This window comes from Cygnus atratus, chromosome 3, assembly GCF_013377495.2.
Source record: "Cygnus atratus isolate AKBS03 ecotype Queensland, Australia chromosome 3, CAtr_DNAZoo_HiC_assembly, whole genome shotgun sequence".
Taxonomy (NCBI): Eukaryota; Metazoa; Chordata; class Aves; order Anseriformes; family Anatidae; genus Cygnus; species Cygnus atratus.
The window spans coordinates 34,005,128-34,020,107 of record NC_066364.1 but is presented as its reverse complement, the minus strand read 5'-3'; positions in this window follow the sequence as shown (position 1 = coordinate 34,020,107).

The window sequence follows — 14,980 nt, the reverse complement described above, 5'->3', positions numbered from 1 at the left end:
GGGTGATTAGAATTACCTTGAATAGCAGATGTCCCTGACAATACTGGCTTAGTTAGGCCCTAAGTAAGGTCAGTCATGGACCACTACTAAAACATGTCCTTCCCAAATTTCAGTATTCCCTTTAGCTCTGGACCTCCCCTCTCCAATGCTGCATGCAATCTGTAAATCACACCAACTACTGTGGTCATTGTTTCATGATATAAATGAACAGGAACCGGATTTTCAAGGTATTATTTTTGTAGATAGGTGACAACATCCCACTTGTATTTCATTTCATTTCATTTCATTTCATTTCATTTCATTGATCTTAATTTAACCCCCAATTTTTGCCCTTCCAGTTCTCTGCTCCCCATAGGGGTGAGCAAGCAGCTGTGTGGTGCTTTGCTGCTTACAGGGGTTAAACCACAACTTCTCACTGAATGAAGAAGACAAGAGACACCAGATTAGTCATAAGTAAGCTCCTATCTTCTTGGAGCAAATTAAACAAATGCATTGTCTCAGACTACAACCAGAATGCAAAATTACAAATTAATGGTACACAAAAGAATCTGTGTTAAAAGAGCATTATTAAAGTTGCCATTCAAATGTTAGAATTCAGACACAGGAAATGATAGAACTGTCTGTACAAATATACCCTCTTCCGCTCCAGGAATGTATCATCTACAACAACATTTTGTTTCATCATCATTCTCTGAGTGCAGGCTTACCAAATCTCACAGACTCGCGCAACTGGCTCATATCACATTCTCTCCCACTGCAAGCCCTGTACCTTTCAGAGCAACATGAGACGTTCCTATTGTCCTGTGACTTCGTATCAGGTTTTCCAAACTGCATGAACCTGAAGCAGTCAGTGTGCAGCTTTCAGCTGAAGCACTGGAAGAGCTGTGCATGGTGGAGAATGTGCCACCTAGTGCTTCAGCACCATGGTGTAGTGGGTTTACATGGTAAGGTTTTGGTAGCAGGGGTGGCTTCTGTGAGAAGAATCTAGAAGCTGCCCCATGTTAGATAAGAGCCCCGCTGCTGACCAGAGCCGGGCCAATAAGCGGTATTGTTTGTGCCTCTATGAGAGCATATTTAAGAGAAGAAAAAAAAAAAAAACTGCTACACAGCAGCTGGGAGAGTGAAAGGAGTGAGGAATAGCCTTGCAGGCGGCAAAGTCTGTGCAGAAGGAGGGGGAGAGGTGCTCCAGGGACCAGAGCAGAAGTCCCCTGCGGTCTGTGGTGAGGACCATGGTGAAGCAGGCCGTCCCCCTGCAGCCCATGGAGTACCGCAGTGGAGCACGGTTCCACGCTGCAGCCCATGAAGGAGACCACGGTGGAGCAGGTGGACCTGCATCGACAGAGGCTGTGGCCTGTGGAGGACCCCAACTGGAGCAGGCCCCGGTACCGGAGCTGTAGCCCATGGAGAGGAGCCCACGCAGGAGCAGGGGGTCTGGCAGGAGCTGCTGCCCGTGGGGGACCCAGGTTAGAGCAGTTTGCTCCTGATAGATGGACCCCATGGTACGGACCCATATCTGGAGCAGTTCTTGAAGAGCTGCTGCCTGTGGGAAGCCTACAGAGGATCAGTTCAGGAAGGACGGCATCCCATGGGAGGGACCCTACGGTGCAGAGGAAGAGAGTGACCGAGAAAGAGCGGTGGAGACGAAGTGCTATAGACTGACCACAGCCCCCATTCCCTCGTTCCCCTGCGCCATTCGGGGGGAGGAGGTGGAAGAGGGCGGATTGGGGGAAGGCATTTTTGGTTTATTTCCTTTGTTCCTCACTTCTCTAGCTTGTTAGTAATAGGCAATAAACCTTACTATCTCCCTACTCTGAGTCTGTTTTGCCTGTCACGATAATTGTTGAGTGATCTCCCCATCCCTATCTCAACCCTTGAGCCCTTTTGCATTGTATTTTCTCCCCCTTTCCCTTTGAGGAGGGGGAGTGAGAGAGCAGATGAGGTGGAGCTCGGCCGTCCACCCAAGTAAAACCGCCACACATGGTCAACTACCTGTCATAGGGTCCAGATGTACAGGATGGAGTGCATTGTGAGGGAAATAACTGAGGCACGCACAATTTTTTTTTACTGCAAAACCTGTCTAATTTCATGTGCAGGATGAACTGTGCTGTACTAACAGGGTTGCCTATTTCCTGCACAGTCTTCAAACCTCATTATAAAAGCAGAAAATAAACTTACTCACAGTTTTTCATAAAGTGGTCTTTAATATGATTTCTGAAGACTTCATGGGCATTCAACCATCTTCCCAAAACACATCCATGAAAGGGGCTGGTGGCATTAACTTTGAATGACAGAATCTGAAAAAGATGACAAAGTCATAGTTTTTCTCATACCATTCTCAGGCTCCTTCCAGGTGTATTTCCCAGTCTGTCTCACTAAAGTGATCCCTAACCAGTTTGTTTTACTTCTTATTTACCCTGCTGTACAAATCTGTTCCTGATGTACTTAGTCAGCTCAGCTCATTCTTCAACTCTTCCACTCCAATTCCTGTTTTTATCATTCTGCATTTGAACACCCGACTCCCAGCTTCCCATTTCTTCCTCCTTTTTCAATTCCAACTGCAGGATCTGCTCTGTAATTCCTCACCCACCATGCACAGCGAAACTCATTATCTTGTTTCCTTGTTTTCCTAATTCGTTACCAACTGCTTTCTCCTGTTCCTTCTCCAGTTTTCTCTTCTGATTCTTCTCCAGTTTCTGCCTCACCACACTTTGAATTTATTCCATTTCCCTTTTCTTGTCTTACCCTATTCCCTACAGTAAGAACAGATTATGTGCTCTCTTTTAGGAAGCTAGGCTCACCAGAAACCAATTAAGAGGAAAGGCTTCTGAAACTTCTGTATCTCTGACCTGAAGCATACTCAAATATTTTGTAGGAGCAACAATTATTCAGCACAGTCATTTCTGAGCTATATGAACCACATTGAGTTATTCCATAGGGAGGGTACAGGGATGAGCATCATTTAGGACTTGGCCTGAAGAGAACCAGTGTGAACACAAATAAGGATTTTATTTTTTTTTTGACCATTTTAACTGTGGAAATTCAAAAAGTCTCTACTGAGTATTTGCCAATTTAAGTTCTTACAGAGATAGTGAAAACATTCTCCCTGACAAAAAGAGAACCTGTCCTCCAAATGTCTGAGAAGGTGAGAGAATTTTAAAGATATAACTTCAGAATATTATAGCATGGACAAAATAAAATATATTTCCTATGATATTTTAGTAGTGTGTGAGGAGTGAAAGAGAGAGAGAGAGATAAAAGGAAGTGGTTGAAATAATGGCTGCATTATTTTTGGCTGAAATCTCCACCCCCCACCCCCACCCCCCAAAAAAAAAAAAATCAAACATGCAATATTTCATTTCAGATAGTGGATAGTGCAAGGTTGTAAAACTAGATTCCCTTTAAGGTATCCTGCTCAGACTTGTTTCAAATTGCCCCCTATTGTAAGGAAATGCTGTGAATGGTTTTATACAACTAAGCTTATGTATCTTTTAACTTCTACATATCTGTAGAAAATAAATTATTCATTAGGAAAAAAATACAACATTCTGTATACTGCATTTATAACAAAATATAAAGCTTGAAACTCAATGTCTTTCTAGGTTCAGCAAATATTGGTCAAGAATGGTTTGCATGCGGTCATTCTTCACTTGGGAGAGAAGGATGAATTCATGGTTTCATAAAGTTTCTTTCAAATTTATTTCCTCTGATTAACATAATCCTACAAATTTTGTCATTAACATCATCAGTAGCCTAAAAGAATCTCTTTTGCATCAGCAATTTATAAAGACAGGCAGTGACTGCTCATGTTAACTGCAGCTAAATCTATCAAGATCTGAGTATTTTGCCTCTAGCCATTTAAGTTGCTACAAGTCATGCAAAGATACCACAGAAATTAAAAGATCTGAAACACTGTTGAGCCTACATTTCCACTAGCAAGAGGCAGAACACCCAAGTTGCCAGGGGAAGGGAACCTCGATCTGCCCAATTCCTATCAGTTTGATGCCAGCACCTGCAATAGATGCCCAGAGCCAGTAAAGGAATCAGAGGTCAGCGGGAGAACACCTGAAGAGCAGCACAAAGTAATTCAAAGTAATTCCAGACACTTCATCTGATAAAACTGTCTCGGGGGGGGGGGGGGGGGGGTGTGCACCTTAAGTGCCTCTGCACGAACTCACACTGCATGGGAAATAAATAAAGGGAACTGGAAGTTTTAATTAAGTTCCAGGGCTATGATATCACTGGCTTCAGTGAGACATGGTGGGACAACTTGCCTGTCCAAATTGTTGGGATAGATGGTTACAGGCTCTTCAGGAGAGATTGGCAGGGAGGGAGAGGAGGTAGGGTAGCACTGTGCATTAGGGAACACTATGACTGTGTGGAGCTGGATGATGGTGCTGAAAGGGTTGAGTGTCTCTGGGTAAAGAGGCAGGGGAAAGGCTAGTAAGGCTGATGTTATGGTGGGAATCTGCTAGAGACCACCTAAACAGGATGAAGAGGTAGAAATATTCTATAATGATCAAGGAGAAATGTCATCATCACTAGCCATTGTTCTCATGGGGGACTTCATCTTCCCAGATGTCTGCTGGAAATACAACACAGTAGAGGAGAAACAGTCTGGGAGATTCCTGGAGTATGTGGAGTATAACTTCCAGTTACAGGTGATGAGGGCCCCGCTTGACATGTTGTTTGCAAACAGGGAAGGACCTTTGGGTGTATCCTGGTTTCAGTTAGGACAGAGTTAATTTTCCTCCTAGTAGCTGGCAGGGTGCTACGTTTTGGATTAGAATGAGAAGAGCGCTGATAACATGCTGATGTTTTAATTGTTGTAGAGCAGTGCTTACACCAAGCCAAGGACGTTTCAGCTTCTCGCTCTGTCCTGCTAGCGAGCAGGCTAGGGATGCAGCAGGAGCTGGGAGGGGACAGACCCAGGACAGCTGACCCAAACTGGCCAAAGGGGTATTCCATACCATCTGACGTCATGCTAAACAATATATAGGGGTGGCTAGCCGGGGTGGAGGGGGGCCGGCTGCTCGGGGATAGGCTGGGCATCGGTCAACGGGTGGTGAGCAATTGCATTGTGCATCACTTATTTCGTACACATTATTACTATTAATACTATTATTATTATTATTATTATTATTGTTATTCTTTTCCCTGTCTTAATAAACTGTCTTTATCTCGACTCACAGACTTAACTTTCCCATTTCTCTCCCCCATCCCGGAGAGGGAGGGGGGAGGGTGAGCAAACGGCTGTGTGGTGTTTGGCTGCCAGCCGGGCTAAACCACAACAGTCCATTTGGCGCCCAACGTGGGGCACGAAGGGTTGAGATATCGACAGATTTGACCAGAGTGTGTTAAACTAAAATTGGTATAAGTATTCGGCCTGCTTAATAGTTGCTAGTCACAATGTTGATTGCTTTCATCTCAAGTCTGCTGTACCTGTTTCCCAAATTGAGTTTTATAGCAAGTTACTTTCTGTATGTGCTCCCTGTCATGCTGTTTATCCTTTCCGGGCCCTGGTTCAAGATTGTTATGGTACTGTGTGGTGTAACGATGGCTTATGAAATGATGAGATATCTGGTCATGACTCTAACGTGGTATTTGTACTCAGCACTGTCGTCGACTCTATACTTCGGAAACCATATCTCAGAAACTATTAGCAATTACACCTATTGCCTTTTTTCATCAGGGAGTCAATCTGTGGAGGGGACAGGGGAAGATATTTTTTCCTACCTGTTCACTCTCACTTCCTCCTTCACCACCCTCTTATCCCCCGAGCTAGTTACGGTAGCTCTCCAAGATGTTGAATATCCTTGGGATACTCAGACCAGCATGTTCTTGTTGTTATGTCTCCTGAATGCGCTTCAGGTTTTGTTTAAGGTTAAACAACTACTTAGGAATCTCATCCGGAGATCTGTCTTGAGGCGGGATATTTGCGAGTGGCAGGGAGTGTGGGAGGATATGGGCAGGTTTCTAGAGCAGTGGGCACCTCCAGTGTTTTGGACATTCACCCCTGAACAACTGCAAAATCCTAAAAAACTGGTAGAATGCTTGAAAAAAAGGTGTCATGACTCTGGCAGTTCCAAAGTGACACAAATCACTGTGGCGTGCTGGGGTCTGGCCTGTGCCTATCGAGCTGCAATTGATGCTACTATCAACCTAGTGACAGACCCTGCGGCCGTTCCAGTCCCGGCTCCTGCAGACATTCCAGCTCCAGCTCCCGCAGCCGTTCCATCTCCAGCTCCCGCAGCCGTTCCAGCCCTGCAGCTGTTCCAGCTACTGCAGCCGTTCCCACTCCTGTGGCTGGGTCAGAGAAACGAACTGTAGCAGTGCAAGTTGCCCCTGCAGAGGGTATTCCAACCCCTGTGGCAGACCCTGTGGCTGGGTCGGAGAAACGAACTGTAGCAGTGCAAGTTGCCCCTGCAGAGGGTATTCCAACCCCTGTGGCAGACCCTGTAGCTGGGTCAGAGAAGCGAGCTGTAGCAGTGCAAGTTGCCCCTGTAGAAAAGGTGAAAAAATGGTATAGAAACTCAGGTCGTTTAGAACGCAGACAGTCTTCTGCTAAGTCTGGGTATGGAGAAGACGGGGCTGGGCCATCAAGTGTGCAGGAGGATGAAGATGAGGATGAGGATGTCGAAAAATCAACAGTAACTACCCGAACCCTATACCAGCGTGAGCTACGAGATGTGCGAAAAGATTTTGGTCGCTGTATAGGTGAACAGCTTGTCACCTGGCTGCTCCGGTGCTGGGACACTGGAGCCAATGGTGTGGAATTAGAGGGCAGGGAAGCCAGGCGGTTGGCATCCCTTGCTAGAGATGCAAGCATTGACAAAGCAATTGGAGATGGAGCACGATCTCACAGCCTCTGGAGGCGTCTCCTGTTAGCTGTGAAGGAAAGGTATCCCTTCAAGGAAGAACTTGTATGTCTACCAGTCAAGTGGACCACCATGGAGAAGGGAATTCAGTACCTGAGGGAATTAGCCGTATGGGAAGTAATTTATAAGGACCTAGACGACGCACAAATATCCACAGATCCAGATGAAGTCCAGTGTACTCGACCCATGTGGCGGAAGTTTGTACGGAATGCACCATCATCATGGGCCAGCTCATTGACAATAATAACCTGGAAAGACGGTGAAGACCCCACAGTGGGTGAAATGGCTAAACAACTCCGGGAGTACGAAGGAAATCTCTCCTCTTCCCTACAGGCCTGCGTCTCGGCTGTGGAGAAACTCTCTGAAGAGTTCCACCAACTTAAAGAGAATTTATCTTCCCCCCCACCTGAACAAACCAGTGACCACCAACTAAAAGAGAATACTTTGGAGAAACTTTTTGAAGAGGTCCATCAACTTAAAGAGAATTTATCTTCCCCCCCCACCTGAACGAACCAGTGTCTCGGCTATTAGGGGTAAACGTGCATCCGTGCAAAGAAGACAATATGGTGGGTACACACCCCGCGCCACCCTGTGGTTTTACCTACGTGACCATGGAGAGGACATGAGAAAATGGGATGGAAAATCTACTGAGACCCTAGAGGCACAGGTACGTGAGTTGCAAAAGAAAACAATCGGGAGAAAGGGGTTCTCTGAAAAGTTTGCTGCTCCAACTTCTAGCAGGCAGTCTTTTAAACACAGAAACGAAGATTCTGACCAGGACTAGAGGGGCCCTGCCTCCAGCCAGGGGGAGGAAAGGGACAATCGAGTTTATTGGACTGTGTGGATTCGATGGCCTGGCACGTCTGACGCACAGAAGTATAAGGCTCTAGTAGACACCGGTGCACAATGTACTCTAATGCCATCAAGCTGTAAAGGGCCAGAGCCCATCTGTATTTATGGTGTGACAGGGGGATCCCAGCAGTTAACTGTATTGGAAGCTGAAGTGAGCCTAACTGGAAATGAGTGGCAAAAGCACCGTATTGTGACTGGCCCGGATGCTCCGTGCATCCTTGGCATAGACTATCTTAGAAGAGGATATTTCAAGGACCCAAAAGGGTTCCGCTGGGCTTTTGGCATAACTGCCTTAGAGACAGAGGACATTAAACAGTTGTCTACCTTGCCCGGTCTCTCAGAGGACCCTTCTGTTGTGGGGTTGCTGAGGGTTGAAGAACAGCAAGTGCCAATCGCTACCACAACTGTGCACCGGCGGCAATATCGCACCAACCGAGACTCCCTGATTCCCATCCACGAGCTAATTCGTCAACTGGAGAGCCAAGGAGTGATCAGCAAGACCCATTCACCTTTTAATAGTCCCATATGGCCAGTGCGAAAGTCTAATGGTGAGTGGAGACTAACAGTGGACTATCGTGGCCTGAACGAAGTCACGCCACCACTGAGTGCTGCAGTGCCAGACATGCTAGAACTCCAGTACGAACTGGAATCAAAGGCAGCCAGGTGGTATGCCACAATTGATATTGCTAATGCATTTTTCTCCATCCCTCTAGCAGCAGAGTGCAGGCCACAGTTTGCTTTCACTTGGAGGGGAGTCCAATATACTTGGAATCAGCTGCCCCAGGGGTGGAAACATAGCCCTACCATTTGCCATGGACTGATCCAGTCTGCGCTGGAGCAGGGGGAGGCTCCTGAATACCTGCAGTACATCAATGACATCATTGTGTGGGGTGACACTGCAGAGGAAGTTTTCGAGAAAGGGAAGAAAATAGTCCAAATCCTTCTGAAGGCCGGTTTTGCCATAAAACAAAATAAAGTTAAAGGACCTGCATGAGAGATCCAGTTTTTAGGAATAAAATGGCAAGATGGACGTCGTCAAATCCCAATGGATGTGATCAACAAAATAACAGCTATGTCTCCACCAACTAGCAAAAAGGAAACACAAACTTTCCTAGGTGTCGTGGGGTTTTGGAGAATGCATATTCCAAATTACAGTCTGATTGTAAACCCGCTCTACCAAGTAACTTGTAAGAAGAATGCTTTTGAATGGGGCCCTGAGCAACAACAAGCCTTTGAACAAATTAAGCAGGAAATAGTTCATGCAGTAGCTCTTGGGCCAGTCCGAACAGGACCAGATGTAAAGAATGTGCTCTACACCGCAGCCGGGGAGAATGGTCCCACCTGGAGCCTCTGGCAGAAAGAACCTGGGGAAACTCGAGGTCGACCCCTGGGGTTTTGGAGTCGGGGATACAGAGGATCTGAGGCCCGCTATACTCCAACCGAAAAGGAGATATTGGCAGCGTATGAGGGAGTTCGATCTGCTTCGGAAGTGGTCGGTACTGAAGCGCAGCTCCTCCTGGCACCCCGACTGCCGGTACTGGGTTAGATGTTCAAAGGAAGGGTCCCCTCTACACATCATGCAACTGATGCTACATGGAGCAAGTGGGTTGCACTGATTACTCAGCGGGCTCGAATAGGAAACCCCAGTCGCCCAGGAATCCTGGAAGTGATTATGGACTGGCCAGAAGGCAAGTACTTTGGGATATCATCAGAGGAGGAGGTGGTCCGTGCTGAAGAAGCCCCACTGTACAACAAGCTACCAGAGAATGAGAAGAAATATGCCCTGTTCACTGATGGGTCCTGTCGTATGGCGGGAAAGCATCGGAGATGGAAAGCTGCTGTATGGAGTCCTACACGACGAGTTGCAGAAGCTGCTGAGGGAGAAGGTGAATCGAGTCAGTTTGCAGAAGTGAAAGCCGTGCAGCTGGCCTTAGATATTGCTGAACGAGAAAAGTGGCCAGTTCTCTATCTCTATACTGATTCATGGATGGTAGCAAATGCCCTGTGGGGGCGGCTACAGCAATGGAAGCAGAACAACTGGGAACGCCGGGGCAAACCCATCTGGGCTGCTGCATTGTGGCAAGATATTGCTGCCCGGGTAGAGAACCTGGTTGTAAAGGTACGCCATGTAGATGCTCATGTGCCCAAGAATCAGGCTACTGAAGAACATCAAAACAACCAGCAGGTGGATCAGGCTGCTAAGATTGAAGTGGCTCAGGTAGACCTGGACTGGCAACATAAAGGTGAATTATTTATAGCCCGATGGGCCCATGACACCTCAGGCCATCAAGGTAGAGATGCAACATACAGATGGGCTCGTGACCGAGGGGTGGACCTGACCATGGACACTATAGCACAGGTTATTCATGATTGTGAAACATGTGCTGCAATTAAACAAGCCAAACGGTCAAAGCCTCTCTGGTATGGAGGACGATGGCTGAAATACAAATATGGAGAGGCCTGGCAGATTGATTACATCACACTCCCCCAAACCCGCAACGGCAAGCGCCACGTACTTACAATGGTGGAAGCAACCACCGGATGGCTAGAAACATATCCTGTGCCCCATGCCACCGCCCGGAACACTATCCTGGGCCTTGAAAAGCAAGTCCTATGGCGACATGGCACCCCAGAAAGAATTGAGTCAGACAATGGGACTCATTTCCGAAACAACCTTATAGACACTTGGGCCAAAGAACATGGTATTGAGTGGGTGTATCACATCCCTTATCATGCACCAGCCTCCGGGAAAGTTGGACGGTACAATGGACTGTTAAAGACTACACTGAAAGCAATGGGTGCTGGGACATTCAAAAATTGGGAAACACATTTGGCAAAGGCCACCTGGTTAGTCAATACTAGAGGATCTGCCAACCGAGCTGGACCTGCCCAATCAAACCTGTTACGCACGGTAGAAGGGGATAAAGTTCCTGTAGTGCACGTAAGAAACATGCTGGGTAAGACAGTCTGGGCTACTCCTGCCTCAGGAAAAGGCAAGCCCATTCGTGGGATTGCTTTTGCTCAGGGACCTGGATGCACTTGGTGGGTAATGCAAAAGAATGGGGAGGTTCGGTGTGTACCTCAAGGGGACCTAATACTGGGTGAGAATAGCCCATGAGTTGAATTGTAGTATGTTAATTATCATATAACACTGTATGTCATCACTACCATGGTTGCTATATATCATAGATGAAAATGGTGATTAATTAGAACGTATTGGAAAGAATGTAACCTGAGCATGACATAAATGGTATGGAATAAGGGGTGGATATCTGTCCTGGTTTCAGGTAGGACAGAGTTAATTTTCCTCCTAGTAGCTGGCAGGGTGCTACGTTTTGGATTAGAATGAGAAGAGCGCTGATAACATGCTGATGTTTTAATTGTTGTAGAGCAGTGCTTACACCAAGCCAAGGACGTTTCAGCTTCTCGCTCTGTCCTGCTAGCGAGCAGGCTAGGGATGCAGCAGGAGCTGGGAGGGGACAGACCCAGGACAGCTGACCCAAACTGGCCAAAGGGGTATTCCATACCATCTGACGTCATGCTAAACAATATATAGGGGTGGCTAGCCGGGGTGGAGGGGGGCCGGCTGCTCGGGGATAGGCTGGGCATCGGTCAACGGGTGGTGAGCAATTGCATTGTGCATCACTTATTTCGTACACATTATTAATACTATTATTATTATTATTATTGTTATTGTTATTGTTATTGTTATTGTTATTCTTTTCCCTGTCTTAATAAACTGTCTTTATCTCAACTCACAGACTTCACTTTCCCGTTTCTCTCCCCCATCCCGGAGAGGGAGGGGGGAGGGTGAGCAAACGGCTGTGTGGTGTTTGGCTGCCAGCCAGGCTAAACCACAACAATATTCCAAATTACAGTCTGATTGTAAACCCGCTCTACCAAGTAACCCGTAAGAAGAATGCTTTTGAATGGGGCCCTGAGCAACGAAAAAATAGTTCATTAACTGTGGAAGTAGATGCAGACAACTCAGGAGGACTATAGATCTGTTGTCAAGCTGTGCAGGGAGAAAATTAGAAGGGCCAAAAGCCAACTGGAACTCAATTTGACTAGAGCAGAAAAAGACAGTTAAAAATGTTTTTATAGATACATCATCAACAAAAGGAGGATTAAGGAAAATCTCCATACTTTATGGAATGTGAGGGGAAACATAATGATGAAAGATGAGGATAAGGATACTTAATTCCCTTTTTTCTCAGTCTTTATTAGTAAGGCCAGTTGTTGTCAGGGGACCCAGCCTCCTGAGTTGGAAGATGGTAACAGGGAAAGAGATGAGGTTCCTATAATCCAGTGCGAAACTATAAGCAACCTACTATATTATTTGAATGTTCATAAGTATATGGGGCTGGACAGGATTCATCCAAGGGTACTGAAGGAGCTGGTGGAAATGCTCACCAAGACTATCAATATTTTACCAGTGGTCCCGGCTAACCAGAGAAGTCCCAGTCGACTGAATGTTAGTGAATGTGACTCCAACCTACCAGAAGGGCAGGAAGGAGGATCCAGGGAATTACAGGCCTGTCAGTTTGACCTCAGTACCAGGGAAGGTTATGGAGTAGATCATCTTGACAGACATCACATGGCACATAGCAGGACAGTCAAGTGATCAGATGCAGTCAGCATGGGTTTATGAAAGGCAGATCCTGCCTGACTAACCCGATTCCCTTCTATGACAAGATGACCCACTTAGTAGATGAGGGAAAAAATGCATATGGTATTTACCTGGATTTTAGTAGGGCTTTTGACACTGTTTCCCACCATATTCTCCTGGAGAAACTGGCTGCTCATGGCTTGGACTGGTGCGAAGCTCTCTGGGTGATGAACTCTCTGGATGGCGTGGGTCAAAGTGAATGCAGTTCAGTCCAGTTGGCAGCTGGTCATCAGTTGCATTCTCTGGGGCTAAGTACTGGTGCCAGATTTGTTTAAGATTTTTATCAATAATCTTGATAAGGAGTTTGAGTGCACCCTCAGTAAGTTTGCAGATCATATCAAGTTAGGTGGAAGTGTCAATGTGCTTGAGGATAGAAAGGTTTTGCAGAGGAATCTGGATAGGCTAGATTTATGGGCTGCATCCAATCGCATGACATTCAACGAGAATAAGTGCTGGGTCCTGTACTTGGATCGTAACATACAGTGGTATAGGCTTGTGGAAGGCTGGCTAGAAAGTTGCCCAGCAGAAAAAGACCTGGGGGTGCTGGTGAACAGCCAGCTAAACATAAGCCATCAGTGTGTCCAGGTGGCTAAGACCAAGAAGGCCAATGCCATTCTGGCCTGCATCAGAAATAGTCTGACCAGCACGACTAGGGAAGTGAAGTGATTTTCCCCTTGAACACAGCACTGGTGAGACTGGACCTCAAATATTATGTTCAGTTTTTGGCCTCTCACTACAACAATGATATTAAGTAGCTTGGGCATGTGCAGAGAAGAGTAATGAAGCTGGTGAAGGGACTAGAAAAAGAGGCTTATGAGGAACGTCTTAAGAAATTGTGAGTTTAGTCTGAAAAAGAGGCTGAGGGGAGACCTAATCACTCTCTTCAACTGTCTGAAGGAAGGCTGCAGCATGAATGTTTGTATTTTTTCTCAGGTTACAAGTGATAGGACAGAAGGAAATGGTCTCAAGTTGCACAAGAAGAGGTTTGGATTGTATCTTAGGAACAATTTCTTCATGGAGAGGGTGGTCAAACATTGGAATGGGCTGCCCAGAGAAGTGGTGGAGTCATCTTCCTTGGAGATATTTAAGAGATATGTGGTTGTGGCACTAAGGGAGATGGTTTAGTGATGGGACTCAGTAGGTGATGTAGACAGTTGGATTTGGTGATCTTGAAGGTCTTTTCCAACCTAGATAATTATATGATTCTATAATGTTACTAATGTTACATAAAGCTTTATATTTGCCTACTAGGGAAAGGAACCAGACAGCTTGAGGTCTGCGCAGGTAAGTTAGAGATGATGTTCAACTTAGTTAAACTCTCCAGATATGCTGAAGGTCATGCAAGGCTAGATGCAGAGAATCTGGGTGGACTGTGTGACAAGAGGAATTTACAGATTTTTACAGGATTGCCTGAAGCTACCAATTTCTAGATTCCCGTGAGTCCCTATTATAACTGAATTCTAACAATCTAAGAGAAAGCTGTGATGTAAATATATATATTGTTCTAGTTATAATGCCTGCAGCCCAAGTAACTCTTATCTTAAAAGAGACATACAAATTAATTCTTCTGATAAATGAGGAAAATTCTGTTTATTTATCCAATGAGTGTGAAGGGACCTGTGATTGTGTGGAAGGATGTGGGGGCTGTTTGTTTGATTTAATGTGTATAATTTGTGCACTGAATTTTCAAGCATTCATGAAATTTCAAGCACATCATTATGTCTGTGTAGAGTTTCATGGAAGTATACTTTTGCAGACCTTAACAAAGAAAAGCACAAGAGATTTTTTGAGATATTTTTCCCTCTACATTTGCATAGAATTAAATTAAAATAAAGTCTGTAGCAAAACCTGTAACTTAAAAAAAAAAAAACACTATTCAGCAAATATGAAAAAAATACAATGAAAATTCAAGCTCTTACTCCATGACCAGCTCTCTACCTTCCTGATTCAGCCAGCTGAATATTCTCCAGATTTTTAATTCATTTTTGTGTGAGATCCAAAGCTAGATTTTAAACCAGAAGTTTAAAGCATACATTTCATAAATGCTGAGTATAGGCAAAATGTTGTTATGTAAAAGATAATATTCTAAGCTGCCAACTAGAGAAGAAAATCTGTCACCACTAAAGTGAACCTGCTTATCAAAGTCAGCCAAAACCCAGGTTAAGCAGAATGGTATAAACTGTATGGTTTAAAAGCACTTTGACAAAGGGGTCTCAGGTCTGTGTCAGGTCTGCATGATTGTTGTAGGTCATCACAACTCTGGGATGAAGGATTTTAATAGAAAAAGAAGTTTAGCATTGAAGCAACTTACAGATATGTTGCCTGTACATTGATGGTAGGTTGAGGTTGCTTATTTCTTATGAAACTAGTTATAAGGCACTCCTATTCCACACCTGGAACTGTTTCGGTGAGCCTTATCATCATGATTATCCTACCCATCAAATCCTGAAACCACTCAGCAAACCATGCTTTTATAGATCTGGCCTTTCAGAGGCATCAAGAGTAGATCAGGTTAGACTGAGGGAAATATAACCAAGGCTTGTGACAAAGTTGTGATTGCTGTGCAGACTTGATGGACCTGCCC